At 43.5% G+C, this 16,094-nt stretch overlaps 1 long non-coding RNA gene across 1 annotated transcript; it reads left to right on the top strand.

The window, feature by feature from the left end:
• Positions 1-548: 548 nt before the first annotated feature.
• LOC308070770 lies at positions 549-7,606 on the top strand. The gene is made up of 2 exons (XR_013930844.1): positions 549-6,442; positions 7,237-7,606. It is a non-coding gene; the product is annotated as an uncharacterized lncRNA (long non-coding RNA).
• Positions 7,607-16,094: the final 8,488 nt, after the last annotated feature.

The following is a 16,094-nucleotide window of genomic DNA, read 5'->3' as shown; positions in this document are numbered from 1 at the left end:
CCACAGCTCAGGCTTAGTTTAGGTCTAGCGTGGCAAGGGATGTGGGAATGCGACCACAGAGCACGGTGCCTGCTATGCCAGGCATGAGCAGGGTCCCCTGTGCTAGAAATAGTCATGGGAATGGCAGGGTTGTTTTATTCTTTTGTCTTGTATGAACCACGGGCTATTGCTGGTTAGAAAGTTTCTGACAAAATGAGTTGATTCACTGAACTGGAATTGTTGCCAAGAAAGATTCAGCTAGATGAGTCTCCTGCTTAGAGGATCTTTGGGTTAAAAAAAACCCAAAAAACCCAAGGAAAAACCCCCAACAATTTAAAAAGGCCCTTTGACGTTGCCATTCTGATATTTTCTCTTTTTTCTATTCCAGTGTTGAAATGCTGCTTTTGCTCAGATAAAGGAGGTCAAAATCTGAAGGAAACATTTCAAAAGCATGGGAAGCAAAGCTGCTCTCTCCAGCCGATCTGTTCATCCTGCATAGTTTGCGGATGTTTTTCCCTCCAAATTTTCAACCCCTTTTGTGGTAAGGAAAAATGTTTGAGTTCTTAGAGGCTGACAGGTTAGGAAAACTGTTTCCCTTGCTGCTCCCCCTGTAACTGTGCAGCCCTTGTTGGAGACTGATAGTGCTGGGATGGCAGCCAGGACCGAGGCGGTCCGGGGGCTCCGGCTGGCAGCAGCGCCGACAAAGGAGCTGCTCTGAGATGCCTTTGTTTTGCTGTCATCAATGTCCCATTGTCTGCCAGGATAATTGCCCAGTTAATCCTAACTGGTGGGATAATTGTATAAAGCTCATGTCCAGTGTAAACAGGAAACAATAGACTTTCCTTATCTTTGATGGGCATGGAGTTCCCTCGACTCCCATCAGCCTTCCAGGATTGGCCCGTAGTTGTTTACCACCAGGCAATGTGGGGTGACAAATTAACTTCGGGGACATGGGATCAAAGCCTAATCTCCTTTATTATTCAGTGAAATCCCTGGGTTTAGGGCTTAATTTTACTGGATCTAAGGATTACTCCTAGTTAGACTGTATCCTATAGCTACAGCTGTCCAGCTGGTTTTTCTAACTTTGAAACAAATAGTTCCAAAAGTACATGCTTTAACAAGTCTTTTCTCAGTTCTAATAGCAGTTCTGCTACTGTTAAAAGGTAATTTTTTTTATACTCACAATAAAGAGGACAATTACTGAGTAGTAATACAGCTTGCAGTATAAAAATCTTAGTATTACTATAGCAAATTCTCCAGCACTTGGTTTATATAGTGATTTTTAACCAATCACTTAATTGATTACAATTATGAGAAGCAGTTCTAAAGGTAAAGTGTCTTATAGTAACTAAAAACCATGGGTAGTTTTTCCTCCTGTTTTAACACTTGAGATTTAAGGATGGGATTTGCTTTGCATTCTGGCGTTGGATATTGGTGCCCTGCAGCACCAGTGGGGCTGCTTGCTGGCTCCAGTGGGGCTGCTTGCACTGCTGAGTGTATCAACATGTGGCTCACAGTAGTTGTTTCAAGAGTTAGTGTGTGCAAACTGGTAAAATGTTGGTGAAAAATCAGACTGGGAAGATAAAGTCTCACTTTTATTTTTTTTGGAGTTGAGTAGCACAGAACGGCATGAGCACATGTGCGGTCAGATGTTGGCCTGTGTCATGAGCGAGGGGGATGTGGTGGAAGCCACCGGTGTACCTTCCTTGCTGCCAGTTGCTTTGCTCCGTAAAGTCTCGCGTATTTCCTAGGCTTGCTAACCTCCAGGGAGCCATGCTGGAAGTGCTGGCGGTAAATTGGGCTCTGACTAACAGAGAGCCACTGGGCCCCCTAGCCTTGAGCAGCAGATCCTTGCATGTTCTGATTTAGGTGATGCAGTGTGCACAAGGTCGCTGATAGTCTCTTCCCTCCAGTTTTCCAGCTACAGGTTTTGTGGTGGGTGGAGCTGAGCCAGTGGTGGAAGCGGCAGGGACATGCCTCACGGTAGCCCGAGGGGACTAGTTTAATTTGCCTGCAATTCCCACTTACGTTAATGGAAAGACATCTCAAAAATAGCTGAAGAAAAGGCGTTTTAAAGGGTTATGTAAAACCTCCCGATGACCTGGTATGTTAGGAAAGACTTTGGCAAGCGGTATAGAAATGTATCCTTTCGTCCTCAGACACCCTTTCCTTTCCCTTCCAGGGAACACCTTGTGGGTCCACAGAGAGTACTCCACTATTTATCAGTTTTGATTTTTCGTTAACCATGTTATCCCCTGTTCCATCCTTCTGGCTGGAAGCTCTGTACAGTGCTTCGTACACTACAGCTTGTTTGTTCCCATAAACCTTTCTGCCACCTTTTAATCATAAAAAATTTGGTTTCTTGAGTCACCTTAAAAAATTCCGGGAGTGCATCCAGGAGAATCAGTGAATCCACATTCCCCTCATCCATCCTTTTGAGGATTTTGCTTTACAATGCAACCAGCTTTTGAAATCTGTCGTGCTGGGCAGATCAACAAATCAGATCAACATCTTTGGTCATTTGGCTGTTCCCAGTCACTGTTGACAGAATGAGAGTGTGGGCTAATACCTGTTGGGTAACTTTCTGGAATAAGGTGGATTTTGGAAGAAACGAAGGGGGTTTTTAACCAGCAGCACAACTCCAGTGAAACACTGCCTGTCAGGCAGGTTTCTAATGGTCTCTGGCCCCTTTCTCTGTCCAGCTCCTCCATCGCCAGGTCACTCTGAACGGTAGGTGACCTTCCCAAGCCATAGAAGCTGCATTGCCAGGGTTGTGCAGGAGGCAAGAGCTCAGAAGCCCTTGGCCTGGGCTGGGCCAAGGGTCCCGGCTGAAGCAGGAAGGGAACGGGGAGGTCTGGAAAGCTCTAACGGCCACTGAGCAGCTCTGAAATGCCGTTTTGTTAAAGCCTCTGGGTTCCCAGGCCAGCAGGCCACAAAGCTGCATGTGCAGTTAACGGTTTAGTTTCAGGAAAGAATTAGCGTTTCATCATATGTATGTACTTTGTCAGATACCTGGAAAATTTCCCCCCAAAATGGTGTAAACTGGAAGTCTTGAATGTGAGAGACATGCAGCAGTAACCAAGTGGGGAGAAATAGTGCAAGGTGCACTTGAACCTAAATTTCAGAAGTAGAACTTGCTATGCTAGTTTATGGCTAGTACTAGGATTTGTCCTGTTAGTCAGCCCACATACTTTTTCTCATTCACAGCTGTGAATAAATGAAATTAAACATTCCATTACCATAACTTCTGCAAAGGATAGGCAGTAAATTAAGGCTATTGGTTTCACAGTATCTGCTGCTATCAGTTTCCTTGCTTTTCCCTTTCTGCTCTTTGTCTTTTCTGTTGCTGTGCTTGCTCTGTGAACTGGCAACCTGCTCTGTACAAGCTTAACATCGGTCAAAAGACATTAGTTCTGACGATGGTGTATCTGCAGACCTTCCCACACACGGCTGCGACTGCCATGGCGTTCTAGGGAAGAACCAGTAATATCTGGAGACCTTATTTAGGCCTCCTTGATGAAAAAAAAGCTACTAGCAGTGAACAGGGAACCAGGAGAGATGTTGAACAATAGCTGGGGCTATGTCCCAGCAGGGGTAGGTCAGAATTGGCATCCCCTGGCACTGTGTTCACACCTCCACAGCGCAGTGGTACAGCAGGGAAACCAGCTTTGCAGTTTTGCCTCGTGGATGGCTTTCAGACTCGGCTCAGAAAGGTGCCTCCTGGAACATGTGATGTGAAGCCTTACAAAGCCAGGCTGTGCCTGACTACAGCTGCTGGTGGAACGACTGCTGTCTCTCCTGATCTGCAAGCGTCGTTGGAATTTTCAGCTGCCGATTGCTGATGGCGTTGCTTTCTCCATGCGACTGTTTAAGGCTTGTTTTCCATGCTGATGTTCTTGGGTTCAAGCTTCCAGCTAGAAGTCAGACAACAAATGTTTGAGAGGAAGGAAGGACTTGTTGCGCTACTGCTCTAATTGCATGCAGAAGATGTAGGTTCAGGTTCTGGCTTTGCTACAGATTTCCGATGTGACCCCGCACAAACATCCCGGTACATGAGTTGCCATAGCAAAACAGAGATATCGTTTCCTTCCTTCCACTGCCTGTCTCCCATACAAGCTTTTGAGGACAAACATTTTTACTGACAGTTTTACAGAGCAGCGTGTGATACAGTGTGGTCCTGACTTTTGGCTGGGGCCATGAGCTGCCTCCACATTACCAATAATAAACAAAAATAAAGCAGCCTTGTTCTGCAGTGATGACAGTCCTGGACTGTTGTCCAGGCAAGCCTGATGAGAAGCATATGCAGTGTCTAAAAGGTATTTTATCTCTTATTACCAACTCCCTGGCTCATCCAGCCTTCCAGTTATTCTCATGTAAAGAAACAGCAGGGCCAAAAGCCAACGAGTGAAGCTGTATCTCCCTCCCTTTGCTTCTTGAGTGGGACATGCAGAAGTAGCAGCTGCTCCTCATGTTCTGGCATCACGTTGATGCCCAAGTGCTCCTAGAGAGTGATCGCCAAGCCAGGGATGTGAAACCTGCAGCTGGACTAGTGTCTCTTCCTTCAGCGTGTGCCAACAGACATGACAGGAGGTTCATCCTGACCTGCATCTCCGGTGGGGGATGCACAGAATCAGCCACATGCTGGGGGTCATCTGTGAGGTGGGGACTAGGAACGGGACCATCTCTTGCGATGCTGCCCTGAATGCTGCTTTGGGTGTCAGCCGTGAGTGCATTTCCCGTGAGGTAGGTGTCAGAGTCTGTGATGTTTGAAACTGCTACAGAAAAACAGCCTTAAAAATATGATCACATATTTATCCGGAAAAGAACTTTAAAAATATGGTGTTATGGGCAAGTATTTCCAGCCGCTGAGAGGGGAAAATGGCAACTGACCCCTTAGTCCACGTAAGTAGCACTGGCCTGGAAGTGAATGAAAATGATGCCCTGTGCTCTGAGGAAACTACGTAGGAAGAACTTTTTTAAGACACCTGTTAACAGTGTCTACACCGTGCACTTCTGTTAGACTGCTCGCTTCTGTGGAAGATTGCAGGGGTCTCGGGGAGTTCTGTGGTGCGTAACGCAGAGCTCTGAGGGATTGATAGTAGGTAGGGAGCAGTTTGTGTTGGTCTGGTGATGCCTTAGCAAATACGCTTCGTTGTAAACAAGCCCGAGGACAGCTACCGCTGGTATTGGAGTGGTGTCTCCTAATGGCATGGTGGGATGCTAACAGAACAGTAATTCACAGGGAGGAGTGCCCTCTACAAAATTACAATGTCTCCCTTTTAAGCTCCTGGTATGTTTCTGGAGGTTTTCATCAGCCAGACGTTGGCACAATGTTGTTTATCTGAACTGAGGAGACCGCAGCTTGAAGTGATTGGAGGCCATTAGAGTTACAGCAGAGGGGAATATTTTAGGCACATTTGGGGGCTTTCAGAAATATGTTGACTAAGGAGACAGCACTGTGATCAGGTTCCAAGAAAAGCATATAAAAAACATTATGAATTAAAATTAATTTATATTCTGCATTTCTGCAGAATTTCTTTTCTATTAAAATGAGACAGGGAGGGGAAGATGCTTGCTTTTTAAGTAATTCCTGTCAGATACCTCTGCTGCCTTTCCCACCTGCCCATTTCCTTGTGTTTCCCAATGGGTAAAAGATCTCTTGCCCCTGCTGCCTGCCTGTGAACTCATCACTGACATTCCCTCTCAACTTTCCTCCATTTTCCTTTCTTTGCAGTCCTCGTCCTCCTTTTTCTTTCTGGTTGCTCTATTTCTTGTCCCTTTTTGCCTCCCCCTCTATATCCAGCATCACACTGTTTATTTTTGATTCTCCCTCCCCCGACGCAGGGGAATTCTTTCCACTCTGCTCCTTTCAGATCTACCTATGAGTGAATACACTCTCGTCAAGGAGTCGTATTCTGAAGTGTTTGCTGTGCTGTCAGCATTCCAGTTAATTAGAGTTTCTGTAAAGGCTGTTGGAAGTCAGTTCAGTGCTTGAACACCTGTGACTTATGTACAAAAGGTTCTCAGTCACTCAAGTTCATATGACTAAAAATCATATTGTTAAAGGTCTTTGCAGGATCTGTGTGGACTCCAGGCCAACCGTAGACTTGCCACCATCAGATCCTGAAGCTCTCAGAGTTCTGGATGTCAAAAGTGCCCAAAAGCAAGTGCTCAAGGCCAGCTATCTGAGGCTCCATTGAGATGTCTAACCGTCCCTGAAGCGGGAGCTTGCCTTCGGTGCTTGTTGCTGTGCATTTGGGTTTGGTTACCTTGTTTTTCAAAGCTCTGTTGAGAACCTCTGCTTCCGTGTTTGTTGCAGAATCCAAACTTCACGATGAATCAATGGTAGAAGCCAGAAAGTGGAGGAAAAGCAGAGAAGAATGCTGTCACGTGATGGCAAAGCAGGAAGGCAGTGCACGGAACTTGGTTCTGAGCGGTTTGTGACAATCAGCCAGGCACACAGGTTGGCCGGAGTGATTCCTTCATCTTCCAAAAGCAGAAACTAAGTTTGTGTTGAAATGTCGGATAAAAACTTTGCAGGAGCATATGTGCATTTGTGTGTCTTGACAAATAGTAACCAGCTTCCTGAGGAAGAGCTCTTGCTCCCAAACAAGCACCATGGACAACTTTCCTTACTCCCAAAGAGAGACATTTAACAATAAATTAATATTTACAAGGTGGGGTTTGCTCTGAAGTAAGAAGAATTAGATTTGTTGACCGTCCATGGGAGGATACTTTTCAGCTTTGAATGTGTTTTGCTATAAGATGAAATATAGCACTTTCTTATAAAAAAGTTGTCAGTTACCACTGGATCAGTCGTAACTTTATTAGCCTTAGAACCATCCAGTGCTATTTGGAAGAATCTGCTTCATTTTCTATCTGCACATCTGCGTAGCAGCTGCAGGCACATACTTCCCAGGGGCTCAGTCTAATTTGTAGAATTACAGGGGTTGTGCCTGGCTATAGAGAAGGTCTATTAGTGTTGCTGATGTTGAGAATTTAGGCTTGATGCCTTCCACATGTTTTTTTGTTTTGTTTTGTTAGTCTTTTTTTGGGTCCGTAATTAACCCTTTCAAGAAATTTTTCTTAAAGCAAGGTAACTATTGTATCATCTAATTCCTGATCAACCATTTTCAGGAGGCCACGGTTTGATACCGTGTCCTCTCAGAGTTTTTAACAACAGTGTCAGATGCACCGTGAACTCAGTTGGATTTTTTTTCCTCTCTCCCTCTTTCTCTTTCTTTTAATTGCATACAGAAATCAATTTCTCCGTTCCTGGAAAGCAGCCACTCTTAGAGAAATAACAGTTGACAGAAGGAGTGTGTAGGAAGCACGCAGAGAAGAATAGATCAGCCAAATTAAATCCTAAAAGAGACTTTGGGACGGCAGAGTGATGTTGACCAGATTTGAATTTGGTCAAGACACCAAACACAAGGCTTGGCTACAATATTCACCAGCCTGATCCAAAGTGATGTGCAAGGCTGAGTTCTTTGCCTGCGGTAAATCAGCAGTGGCAGGGTCAGTCCGGTGGGCAGCTCCATGCAGATGGGCTCCTCGCCTCTCTGTTTCAGCCCAGCTGAAATCTACCATATGTTTATGTTCTGCAAGTGAAAAGCATCACGGGGGGGGGGGGAAATAATCCAACAAACCAACAACTGAAATTTTTTTTTTCCATTTTGGAACCTTTGGACAATATATCTGTTGTCTGGGGTCTGCCTGACCAGGGCTACTTGCCAGACTGGAACCTCAGAGAGAAAAGTGCCACCTACTGAATAACCGCTGCGACATCCTGCCCTCTGCCCCTTCTGCACGCTGCGAGAGCCCAGCCCCTCCGCTCCCCCAACGCTCCATGTCAGACACGGTCAGCGCTTGCAGGAGCCCTCGAGCTGAATTTCCAAGTGGGAAAGCCATTGCCCTTGTGTGTGATCTGGGCAGTATCGCTCGGTTGTCTTGTGCAAAGTGAAATGAGGCTTTTTAAAAATTATTTTGCTGAAGTTTGGGATTTGCTACCAGGAAAGAAGTTGCAGCTGTGAAGAAAGCACTTTGTGTCAGGCTAGCTCTAAAAACATCAGCCTGTAAACCTAAGCCAGTTTTTTTCCTGCGAGATCTGCTTTTCATTAATCTGTGTTGATCTCAGTTGTTACGATACCTTCCCAGCGCCTTGTTTCGCTCCTGCCGCAGGGCCTGGGTTCCCGGGAAGAGCCACGGCTTGCCTGCCAGGTTACGGCCACCCGGTGCTGTTTGCATCACACTGAGCTGTCACAGTGCAAAGCGTGGTCTGCCGGCAAGTTTGGCATGAAAAGCATGGAAATGAGATTCAGACAGACTTTGTGAGGTGCCATGAAAGCTGAACGTAAAACAGTCCAAAGAAAAGATTTGTTAACGTTTCCCAGTATTGTGGGATGGTAAGTGTCATTGCGGAAAATAAATGTCAGTATTTTAATTGTTCCTCCATTGAGAAGGTAAAGGCATATATTTTCTTTACCCATGAGATCAGGTTTATAGCTTCAGAAGGCTGTCTGTAGGGACAGGTGTTTGCATGGAGCAATGTGAGCAATCTGTTTCAAGAGAAAGGACGTGGCCTGTAGGTGTTACGCAGTTGGAGGGAAAGGTGTTAAGACGTTATTTGCAGGACCAGCAGCTGTGCATCATGGAACTTATTATTGCATCCAGACTTTCTGTGACCATTCCCCATATGGATTCACTTCCTGTAAGGAATACAGATAACTTTTTGTATTTTCTAGTTAAAAGGGACTTCACAGTCTTTATAATGATCTAACTTGACTCTTGCTCTATATTTTCATATCCTCTGTATTGCTTTCTCTTCCATTCTTTAGCTACACAGACATGTATATGTGTAAAATAATTTTATTTTAATTTCATTGATTATGTGATTATGAAGAGGTAATTACTCAATCACAGAAATTTGTTTCTGGAATGGTCATTGAAACTTTTGATGAAGGAGGGAGCAAATTATTTTGTTTTCATCACCCAATTCATGCTTTCCAGTCAGCTTTCTATTCAGTGTGCCACAGCTAGTGGATTGTTCAAGAGATTATTGAGGAGATGGTTTACCTGCTTTTTTTGTGGGAAAAGGGTTTTTAATTCGATTATCTAAGCAATTTGATAATGTATTTCAAGTACAAAGGCAATTTTGAGAAAGTACTGTTCATTAACTGTATGTGGACTAACGATACCTGACATTGATCAGAAATCTGTTGTGCAAGATCCAAGTGCACTTCAGCCACGATTACCATAGTGATCCTGCTGAAATAATTGATTAGACTCCCATAATCTTCAGCAGAGCCAAGAATTCGTCTTTGAGGTCTTTAAGCCCCTCTTGCTCTCTTTCTCCTTAACATGTGCCCTCTCCCTTTCTGTCTCTCGCCCTAAATTCCCCAATCTATGTTTACAGGCTTACTTCCATCAGGAAAATGCAGCTATTCCTGTTCAGCAGCTTGCAGCGGTGTTAGCTAAAAAAATTAGGAACAACATAGGAACGGGGTATCAAATGTCCTAGGTGGCCTTAAAACTTTGTGTTAAACGTTCAGAATATTTTTAAAGAGTATTTTGCCATTTGAAATTACACTGCCTTTTCTTTGCTTGTGTTCTTTCTTCAAGCCCATAGTCTTATTCCTGACAAACTGAGCTAATTCCATAAGAATTGCTCAAGTGCGTGAAAGTACATGTTGGCAGGTGCGGCTGGAAGCTTGCCACGACATAAGTACCTACAATGGATTTAAGACTCTCTTGCCTACAGTTGAGGGTAGTTTTATTATTGATTTAGGTAAGAAAAAATATCAGGCCCAATGAAATAAATTAAAGATGACTAATCACATTTTTCCTGTTCATTGTTTACCTGGCATTAATCATCTGTTCTTTAACTATCAGCTCATTATTTTATATTCTTTCAGCTGAATTTGTGCAAAAGAGATATATTCTCGCATGCTGCGTAGCCATCTGTTTGCTCTGGCAAGTTTTGTAGTTGTGCCTTTCAGGGGGCTGCTGTGATGTTATGCAAACATGCCTGTTGGTTTGCTACACCGCCTCGGTCACCGCTGCAGCCGTGTTCTCTGTTCCAGCTCTCACATCTGTATCTCTGACTGTGTAACGTCCAGACTTAGGCCAACTCCATCGTGATTTGGAGAACTTCAAAACGAAAGGAAAAGATTAATGGTCATTTAATAACCTGTGACCAAAACTCTCTGCTTTGGTTGTCTTCATTGTTTAACATCAGTTGATGTATGTGTGAAACTAAAAATGAAGTAATGGGAAGGAACTTGACAAAGTCAGGGGCTGTTTGGAAGTCAGATACATTTCTGGTTTAGTGAGGGCCCGAAAAAGTAGCAGATCTGTGGGAAACATGAAAATATGCGCATTAAAGCAAAGGGAGTCTCCATTGGTCAGCTTGACTAAAATACACGGGAAGATTATGCAGTGCTGCTTTTGTGGTCTGGAAAACAAATAAACATTGGGCCACATTCTTAGCACGTGCCTGTAAGCATAGCCCTTGAAGTCCATGAGGTTACACCAGTACATTTGAGCTGAAATCTGCCCCACATACAGATAAAAGCGGTGATGACGGGTCATTTTTTTATGACTGCATAGGTCCAGTTCAGGTTTCTGAAAAGCTGTGCTGTCACTACCAAGGACCTGCTGCCTTTCGACAGAACGAATAAAGGGATACAGGCTGCATGTATTATTATGCTATGGATATTTTTTCCTACTCTCATATTGGTAGTGATATTGCTTGGTTTTTATTTTTGTATTCCCTTTTTTTTTTCTCCCCCTGCTAACAGCAAACTACATAAATGGATACTTCTGCTAAGCTCACAGTCCTGCAAAACTCAGCAATGGACTGCCCCAAACCCTGCGGTACCTGCTGTTTTGGGAGAGCTCTTCAGTGATGGGCACAAGTAAAATTGTTGGTTGGGAGAAGGAGAAGTCTCAGGCATGCAACAAAAATAGAAGAAAAGGTTGCCGTTTGGCTTTGTGCCACTCTGGGGCAAAGTACTGCAGCACTTCATGATGTTTTTAAGGAAGTAGCTTTTTCTAGGTGTTTTTGAAAACAAAGTTTGAAGGCACTTAAGGCTTCTTAGGGAAAATTTTGACATTGGTCATGTGGTGCAGTGTAAATCAGGAATCACTCGACTGAAAAAAATAGGGCCATGGTAGGAGGTACTGCACATTTTGTTTTTGCAGTATTGTATTTGCTAGTATAGAACACACACTTGGAAAGAAATATCACAGTGGCTTTATTTCCTTTAATAAGTATTGGAACATGAATTTTCCAGGGTGTTGGGGTTTTTTTTATGTTGTGTTTTTTAAAAAATGTATTTATTTTCCAGTACTTCACTGTGGGGCAACCCATGAAATTTCTCAGTGAAAAAGTGCTCAGGGAATTCTAACAAGCCCCACTGGATAGCTGCACCAGTGTGCCAGGGAAAGGGTAAGGAGCATTTGCATTCAAAGCAAACCTTTGTGACATCAGGAAACATTAACTGAAAATTTAGTCAGATTATTGAAGGTGCATGGCCTCAAGAACTAAAAGTAGTTGAAGAAAATCAGAATTTTTGAACTAAATAGAAGAATCAGCATTCTGGGGAAAATACTGGCATTTGGTTTGCTTTAATGTTGGATCGAGATAGTCTTTTTTTTTTTTTGTCACTGTTGAGTCTGGATCTGGAATGCTGTTGTCACATCAGTGAGCTTCAGTAAAATGTTAGTTATGTGAAGCAAATTCAGGCAGAAGCAATACTATTCTTTTGTTTAGAGGCAGGGAAGAGTTCTCCTTTTGTAAATGCAATAGAAAGCCTGTATTAATAGTTTGGCTAAAACACAGTTAATATTTTCCAGGTATCCGTCATATGAATATATATCAGGGAGAATGACTGTTTATTTTTGTCTTGTTTGTAACTATTTGCCTTAACAGTCTCCGAGACAGAGGGTGATTTTTGCAAACTATTGAGAAACTGATATTAAAGTTTCTTACAATGGTCTTTCTCTCCAAGGAGTTAGCTGTGGCTGATCTCGTGCACCTTGCAGCTGTACAGAGGCAATTGTTAGACAAGCATTGCCTTCCACCAGGAGAGGGATGGATGGATTTGGGAAAAGCCCCTCCAGTTCCTGCTCTGTGTGTCTGAAAGCATTTCTTCTCTTAGGATGATTTTTGGGAAGCACAGGGCTCTTGACACCCCTCAGTGGGCATCTCCAAGTTGTCCCTAGGAGGTTTTGTCCTCACTGGGTATAAAACGGGCCATATGTCTGCTCCTAAAACTGGAGCAGACTCTCCGCTGCTGCGTGCAACTTGTTGGCAAATTGCTGTGCCACCAGGACAAATTTGCTGGAATCGGTGTGCAAATGTCCATGGCAAATCTCCAGACTTACTGAAACTTTCCTTCTCATATAATTCACAGCAATTCTTGAAAGCTTCCCAACTTTTTCCTATGTTGCTATTTTTATTTTGAATGGGAAAGGGGGAAAGAGCATATGAACAGTACCAGATGTAGACACCTTTTATGTAAAATTATACTCTGCTCTTCTAATAGCGCACAGAGATGAATTCATGATATGCATTGGCATCACTATACGGGCTGCATTCACAGCCTGATGTGAAATTGATTCCAAACCAAACATTGGTATTGCAGCTGGGAGAAAATGCCTTGGTGAGCTGTCTGTGTACAGACTGCATTTGCAGAATAATGATGGCAATGCCTCGCCTACCATGTTCACTTCCAAAAAACCAAGATCGCTTCCAATTTTTCCTAAGCCTATTTTGGGAAACAGCAGTTCTTGGCTCTTCAAGAATCCGTGCTAGCGAGGAACTTAATTGGCTCATTAGAAAGACTAATTTGGCAAATCAAATCATAATGTTTTATCCAAGCTTTACGGTTTAATTTAATTTTGAGTAATTTTCAAGGCACTTGGGAAGCCAGCTGCAATCAAGGATGTTGTGAATGGCAGCTCCAGGCACGCTGGGGAGCTGGCTGCACCAGCAGCAGAGGCCTGGGCTGGTTCCTCCCCAGCGTGTGAGGAACAACACATGGGGTCCAGAGCACAATCCCCAGCAGCTGGTGGATGAGGCCTTCTCTAGAGGAAGACCCCTTGGCAGCAAAAAGCGTCTGGCAGCTCGGTTGTGGTATCTGGATACAAGGGCTCTCCAAATAGTACAGGAACACCTGAAACAGCGGCAGGCGATGGCCTGATCATTCACCTGTGGACACAGATGCTCTCCCTTCCCTTTGCAGTTCACCCCGAGCTGAGGCTGAGGGGTTTGTAACGTAAACTGCAGGTGTTTACTGACCGTAACCACACCGTGTTTTGAGGACTGTACAGTGAGCCCACTGGGGTCAGACATGTACAACTATCAGCTTCTAAACCGCTTACCGGAGTCGCAATCCAGTGATTGTATGTCTGATGGACAGTGGAGTTGTGTTTGATGAACATGCCTGGTTTGAGCAGTTTCCTAATATGCTGTTCAGTTTATACAGCGCTGTACTCATCGCTTCCTTAAATTGCAGCTGCCTTTGTACCTGCTACGTTGACATGCGCTCTATGAGCAACCCTCTGCAGGGGATATTGCCGTTTAAACCAAGAGCTTGCATGTTTCTGTCTGTTCAAAACTCCTATGAGTCTAAAGCACTTTTGATTAAAAGATATGTAGAAATTCTTGGCTCTCAGTAACTACATCTCTCTCTCTCTCCTTCCATTTTCTGGGAGGGATATTTCTACATCACCTGCCGTGTTGGCCCATGAGTCCTCCAGTGGTTTAAATGATCTGGAAAATATATTTCAAGATAAATCTGTTATAGTTTAGTTGATACTGGAGTTTAAGTAATAGGCAAGCTAACGAAAAGAGTGGTGGTCACAGAGCAAAACAAGTAATGGGTGATGGCTTTTTTGGTTTGGTTGTTTTTTTGTTTGGTTGTTTTGTTGGGGTTTTGGTTGTTTGGTTTTTTTTGGTGTGTTTTTTTTTTTTTTTTTCTTTTACACCAACACTCAGGAGGAGACATTCACTTCTGAACTACTTTGCTCCATGTATTAGAAAGAACAATGTGGTAAGATTTAACTGAGGAAGACACTGGGTGTTTTCCCCAAACAGGGCAAGTTCATGGTTTGATGCTGGTTCCTGTCTGAAGTGAATATTTAAGCAACTGAATGGAGCATTTGTATAAAGGCAGCTTCTTGAGCATCCAAAATACTACATCTATTTGTAAAGTACTGGCAAAGGATATTTGAAGTACTTAATATTCAGTGATACAAGTCCCTGCAGTAACAAGTTGGTTGTATCTACAATTACCATGTGGAGTTGAACCAAAGACCAAGCAAAGCTTTCCGTGCCTGTAAAGGTTTATGCTTGTACTTCTTTCTTATTTTAGCAGAATTTTATACAGCAGATGATGGGCACTGTGTATTTTGGAAAATGAAAGCAATTACCGCTTTAATAAACATTCAGCAGAATGTGATTATTTCAGCCCACCTGCAGGTGACTTTTTTAATCCATAATGCAAACAGTTACAAAGATACTCTAATCACCTGCAGGAAAAGCAAGACAAACAAAAACACAGTAGGAAAAGCCAATTTTTGATTAAGCCAGTGGAACTGAGACTAGCCAAAGCAAGCTGTGTGACACAACAGGAATGGAGAGGCCCGGTGCTAGGTTAGCCTCAGGAAACTTACTGGAGTTTGCAAGTAAATTTGGATCCAATATACTCTTTGTTAACCACCCGTTCCAGGATTCTCAGAGGTAAGAAAAGTTAACCTCCTAATTACAGATGGGATAAGATACCACGCTGTCTCTTTTTAACAACCCTGACTTGAGTACGGTCAGGATTTCAAAATAGCTAAATTTCTGGGAGCTGGATATTGGTAAAAGGATGATCTCACCTGGTCTCCTCTTTTCTTCCTCTTTTCTTTCTATAATATGGCAACTTTGAATCTTCTTATGGAAGTCTCAAAAGTGCGGACTCGGGCAGCACCCTCTGACATAAGTAACTGTGTGGCCTCATACACATCGAGAAACTTTGCAGTTTCCCTGTTCTGTAACATTTCCTGGGCTAAAGAAGGAACACCACAAATATTCTGTCTGGGAAGGTAGTCTGGTTTTGTTTTTGCCGGTCTACGTGTTCCTTCAGCATTTATGTCTGTATCTCACTACATATGTCTACAGTGGTACCCACCGTACTGCTAATGATGGCAGTTACTTTTGGGACTATGTGATTAACTTGTAGTGTGGAACAGCATCCCTAGGGCAGCCTGAGCCATACTCATAGCTTTGTTTCTCCTTTTATTTTTTGTTTATTTATTTTTTTTACTCATAGCCTTATTTTACTCTTCCTCTGTGGTTTTGTTTCTTCTTTAACTCATATGTTGCCATTTCTATATCTTTGCACTCTGATGTGGCCAAAGTTTAGAATAGGTATTTACGTGCTGATTTTAATCTGTTCTCACAAAAGGTCTGCAATTAATTTTGACTCAGCATTTGTTAAATTTTATGCAGGCTATTTCTAAACACCTCTCAAAGCTACGCTAACTTTTAAACAATTCTAATTTTAAAAAGAAGAATGTTACAGACCATGCCCAGTTGGTACAACATTGGAGCTAGGTATGATCCATCCTTTCTCATTGTAAAACACGTAGTTTGAATATGATTTAAGTCATAAACCAAAGTTTATTCGTCACGTTCTGAATGGTTGCTGCCTACTCAAAGAACGTGTTTGCTTGCTTGTAGTCAGTAGTCTCTTAACTGCTAATATAGGTTGCTGTCTTGCCTGTGAAGACTACAGAGAGCACCTCCTCAAGCTCTGTGACCTAACGGGAAGGTGAAGCAGCTGGTGCTGGAGAGCAGTGCTGCTCGGGCAGCAAGCCAGGCACAGCCCCAAACTGTGCTGAGTCACAGGAGGCCAAATGATGGGCTCAGACTGCCACCCCAAAATGTTTGGCTTTTCTGTGTTTTCTCTCATGTGATTTGCAAAAGCCACTGTGCCAGCACAACCCACTCAAAACCCGAAGTGCCAAGCCACCGCTCTTGGAATGGCAGCATCCCTTAGCACCTGTGTTCTAGCCACAAGCATAAAGCTGAGACCCTTGGTGGATCCCAGCACCTGATCACCTGA

Source organism: Falco punctatus (assembly GCF_963210335.1).
Source record: "Falco punctatus genome assembly, chromosome: 10".
Taxonomy (NCBI): domain Eukaryota; kingdom Metazoa; phylum Chordata; class Aves; order Falconiformes; family Falconidae; genus Falco; species Falco punctatus.
The sequence above is the reverse complement of the archived record's forward strand: the minus strand, read 5'-3'. Positions and strand labels throughout refer to the sequence as shown.